Source organism: Triticum aestivum, chromosome 6B (assembly GCF_018294505.1).
Source record: "Triticum aestivum cultivar Chinese Spring chromosome 6B, IWGSC CS RefSeq v2.1, whole genome shotgun sequence".
In the NCBI taxonomy this organism is placed as follows: Eukaryota; Viridiplantae; Streptophyta; class Magnoliopsida; order Poales; family Poaceae; genus Triticum; species Triticum aestivum.
In genome coordinates this window covers 652,970,711-652,975,885 of record NC_057810.1, presented here as the reverse complement: position 1 = coordinate 652,975,885, position 5,175 = coordinate 652,970,711, and the positions used below count along the sequence as shown (strand labels likewise).

Genomic DNA, 5,175 nt, shown 5'->3' with positions numbered 1-5,175 from the left:
GGTTCTAACACGAACCAGGACAGATGGTCCTCCACGTGGCCGGTGCGCCGAGCCCAGGCAGGGGGGCCTTTGGTCCCGGTCACTACAATAGGACAGAGCTTTTGTAACACGGTGTTATGTTACCTCAGGCCCAAAACAGTGTTACTAGCCCAGATACTAACACATTTTGAAATGTGTTCCATTAGACCGTGTTACTAAGGGGTGTCCATTGTCACATATAGTAGGTGTTACAATAGATTAAAAATTGTGTTACAATTATGCTATAGTAACATGCATATTATGTGTTACCAAACACACCGGTAACGCATTTTTGCAACTATAGTAACACACGTAGTAACATATTTTTGTAGGTGTAGAATATTGTGGTAACATGTTTTTGTAACTGTAGTAACATAACTTGTAACATAATATCAAAATATCGTAACACTATCATCTATAGTTGTCAACCACCCTAGTAACATATTTGTAACTATAGTAACACCATCAGTAACACTACTATATTAGTATGGCAGCATAATTAATGTATTTCTTTTTTAATTATTAACCACAAAATTAGGTACCCATTTATTTAATATACATTTATTTAATATAAAATCAATGCAATTGCTCAAATAGTTAATTATTACAATTTATTATGCTGCTTGGCACCATGAAAAAAGATAGAGAAATTGAAGCACAACACATACACAAATTAAAAATATCAATATATTTATTATATAGAAGAGTGTAGGATACATATGCATTACAATAAACAAATATCAATATTATTGGTGCAACAGAATATCATTCATATCAATTTGACTATAGACAACACAACTATGGAGAATATTACACCATAGCAGTTGCATCAATTCAACCAAAGAAAAAAATCTTGTGAATGATATTACATTTTTCAATCTGTCAATGTAAACTACAGGTATTGCTAAGTAAAATCTTCTTCGCTGCTTGATCCAACCGAAGAATTCAGCTGCAACTCAATTATCCTTCTTTTGAATCTGTAAAAGAAAATTGAACCTTACAGATATGTGATTAAATGTATACAAATATAAATTCGAAATATGAAAGAAAAAAATACTTTAACTTACAAAAGCTCAAGGCCATATAATTAAGTATCCTGAAGCAAAAGCGTCACCAATTCTCTACAATCAGAAACCTCCCTTGCTAACTCCTCATTATCCAGAATAGGTTCATCCATGGCAAAGTTATAAAGAATATAAACATTCTATAGGAATTATCAATGAGGCGTCCATATGACTACATAAACATATACCTGGAAACTAGTAGCCAACGTTACAATGCCTTTAAGCAACATGGAACTGTTATTCATAAACCCTTGAGGCATCGACACTAACTGAGCTCCCCGCAAACATTCTGGAAGAGTAGAATGATAAATAACATGAGATAGAAATAGATGTACAGCCACAAGCTACAAACTATAAGCATGCAGTATAACCAAATATTCAACAGATTTGGAATTTAATATATAACCTATTTTGCACATAATGTAAGGACAGGTACTTGGTAAAAGTTCATGATGTCTTACATTTACCTAAATAACAAAGTAACCAGGATGGGTACTTGGTAAACGGTGATGCTATCACCCATTGGATTATATCAAACTAGCAGATGAGATTGAGATACAAGAAATATAAGAGTTAAAATGGAAATGAACAGACAAGCTTCTGCTGTATTTTCATAGTGATAATTGGGATATACTGCACCAAAATGATCGTACATCTACTGCTGTACGGCCTGCAGAACCCTTACCAGGAAAAGCACTATGTATTACACCTAAATTCCCTGTCAGTAAAGTAGATATCAATATTGTTGCACGGCCTGCGGAACCCTTACCAGGAAAAGCACTATGTATTATGCCTAAATTCCCTGTCAGTAAAGTAGATATCCATAGTGCTCTGCACAATCTCTGCTATCCAATCCAGGACGCCATCTTCTCCAACATTGCCTCTGCATTAATTCATGGAATGACATGAGCGCATAAGTATATCGAGTAGAAGAGTAAACTCATCAGCAGAACTCAAAGTAATGATACAAACTTTCTGATAGGTATGCATGGGCTAGCCTGAATCTGTGATACTTGCCTACTTGAAAGATATGTGCTAGGCTATGCTGAATCTGTGATACTTACTTTCCTGAAATATATGAGCTAGGCTAGACCGAATCCGTCCCAGATTATTATCACTAGACGATCTAGAAAGACAGATACAACATTGATTTGCGCTAAATCAATTGCATGCCCAATTAATTTAATTCTGAAATTGCTAATTGGCTGGGAACAACAAGTAGCCAAGCAGCAATCATTCATGGGTATTGGGTAGAAAGCAGCAGCAGCGCAAGTATTCAGTCAAGTGAGCAGCCGAACACAAGTTCTGTGAGCCACCCACAGCAGACTCATTGTAAATCTGGGGAGAGCTTGCAAAAACTGAGTACAGTACACCTAGTAAATTTCCACGAGATTCCACAAAAGCATGCACCCACGGTTTGATGTCCAAGAGATGTCACAGTATTCAGTCAGCTATCTTCAGGTAATGACAATGTCCACCGTAGGCCTTTCAGGCTTTTTACATTATTCAATCGGTTCCTGCTTAACAGGGATAAGTACTAGTGTTACTAACAGAACAATAAGTTGAGAAATGCATAGCTAGCTCATGCGTGTGAATCCTAATTCTAAGCTGTCTTTCACTGGACAGTCTGGTCAGGTGAGGTGCATGCATGTACATACCCTGATCATGAACGACATGCAGAGCTAGAAACAGGTTTCCACTGGGCGCCGAGATGGCATCGACATTGTATCTTACACACCCTAAATTAGCTGCCATTGTAGTTAGCTGCCAATATTCAAATCATGTGTTCCTGGTTAGATAATCAGGCGCCTGTTTACAGAACATGACATCTTATAAGTACAGGGCACCTAAAACTAGATGAACGCAATCTAATTCATCAGTATAAGCACTTGTTTACGAAACATGCCATCTTTAAAATTTATAGAATAATTCCACTTGATCCAGCGCATACAATATTATTGTGATGCGGTCCAATAAGTTCACACCTGACGCACAAGAAACTAGTACTGTACATAGTAGTAGAACACACACACCCCAGAGTACCACTTAATCTCAAAATCACAAAGCAATAACGTCAGTGGCGGAGCTAGCACAGATCTTTTTTGGGGGGAGGGGGGGGGGGGGGGGGGGGGGGGGGATCACAAAATATTGATGTTTGGGGGCCCAAAAACTATATTTTTCTAATTTGAGGACCCTAAATATTTTTCCTTCACAATATTGACCAAGGTTGGGGGGCCATGGCACCTGCAGGTCCAGCCGTAGCTCCGCCGGTGAATAACATACAGCTCTTGACCAGTTCGACTGCACAAGCCGATGACTCCCTCACAAGCATTCAATCAAACGAGCAGCAGGGCGCAAGATGGGGTAGCGGGCAGCAGCAGCCGGCAACTCGATGGATGAACTCCAAATCACAGAGATGAAGACATGAGAGGATGATGGGTTTGGGGTTACCTGGCGTCTGGAGGAGAGGATGCTGGGGACAGAGGTCGCCGGTCCAGTCAAGGCGGCGGGGGTGGTGTCGAGTCCAGCGGCAGTGACAGCATTGAGCCCAGGCGGCGGCGGTGGAGATCTATGATGAGGCGGCGCGTTCGCTGCTGCTGGAAGCACCTCCGTTTGTGGAGAGCGTACGTGCGACCCCCTCGGATAGGTTTTCTATATGGGCCGAGGCTGATTATGGGCCGAGCCGTATCCCTAGGCCTATCACACACTTATGCCAGCCGTTTCCTTGTTTCATCTAAAAAAACATGCTTGTCTAAAAAAACCTAAAAAAACATGCATTTCTCAAAAAAAAAACCTAAACAAACATGCCTCGTCGTTGTATTTTGTTTTTTTATTCAAAAAACATGGGATACTATAGGGCACGCCTGTCACGACGTATCGTGGCGTGTCGCCATATACCGCCTATGAGGACGGCAAGTTGGCAGTTTTTGCTGTATCAATGCTTTGGAGACATGCAACATCAAAAATTGCAGCGGACAACAAAAAAGGGTGCATTTTCTACAAAAAGAAATAGATAGGTGCAGCGTAATGGTGTGGCCTACTGCGGTGGAGGAGGAGGACGTGGAGTTGCTGGCGGTGGTGTTGTTTACCAGTCTGAAAGGGTGGCGGGGTGGTCGTCGTCGGGGTACTAGTAGAAGAACATATATCTAGGAGGTATGTGAACCGGAAATTCCAACCGACCTTATTGTCGAGAGGTTAAATTTAGTTGAAAGAGAAAACGAGTATTTGAAAGAAAAATTGAAAAGAATTGAGGAAGATAAGATGGAATTGGAGTTGCATGTTGCCGATGTCGTCGATGATCATTTGCGAGAACATTCGCATGATGACGTGCGAAAGGAGCAGATCTGATAGACAGGATTGGGTATGTTTGTCAGAACACTATTCACACCATTATCGATATCTAGTCACACAACTAACACACATGAATATTAATCTCCTTCTTAACAGTTCAGAGAGGTGCGGGATAAGCTCCTACCATCGGACCGCATACTAGCACTTCAAGAGGAAATAGCCGGATTTTTACTCGACCAGGTCATAGATCCCAAAGGAGAATACTATTACCCGCTACCACCCCCATGAACCACTTGTCATCGTGCTCCGGAGGCACCAAAGGCAACATATGTAGGAGAAATTATATATGTATATACATGTGTATGTGTGAATAATTAATGGTGTTGGTTGTGAGACATTCGATGATATATATATATGCGGTTCTACGTACGAGAAAATCTATTTATCTCTACTCCTAATGGAGCAGTTGGTAGTCTCGCTTCCAGGTTTTTTTTCGTCCCACCTCCCATGATTTTTTTTGGTACCTTCTCCCACCTTCGCTGGTTTTTTTCGTAGATTTTTTTCGTCCCTTCCCACCACTTCATCGGTTTATTTTCGCGTCACCCTCTCACACAACGAAAGAAATCTGAACAGATCAGAACTTTCCATGCTGGCGCAAGTTATTTAGTAATGTAGAATCAATCACGAACAATCTTTAAAGATCAAATCTAAATTAATTAACCTTACCTTAAATCACTCAATCACATTAATTAGAAAACAAATATTTTATTTTCAGAAAAATCGCTCAATCACATTAATCTTA

The 5,175-nt window shown here is 40.3% G+C and overlaps 1 long non-coding RNA gene across 2 annotated transcripts; it reads right to left on the bottom strand.

Annotated features, from left to right (window-relative positions):
- Positions 1-697: 697 nt before the first annotated feature.
- On the bottom strand, positions 698-3,687 carry LOC123134708 (uncharacterized). 2 transcript variants are annotated; one of them, XR_006465706.1, is made up of 5 exons: positions 3,534-3,687; positions 1,852-1,965; positions 1,271-1,371; positions 1,086-1,139; positions 698-995 (listed from the first exon to the last, which is right to left on the bottom strand). It is a non-coding gene; the product is annotated as an uncharacterized lncRNA (long non-coding RNA). The 2 variants fall into 2 exon arrangements; XR_006465705.1 differs by having other exon boundaries at positions 1,086-1,371.
- Between the last annotated feature and the right edge of the window lie 1,488 nt (positions 3,688-5,175).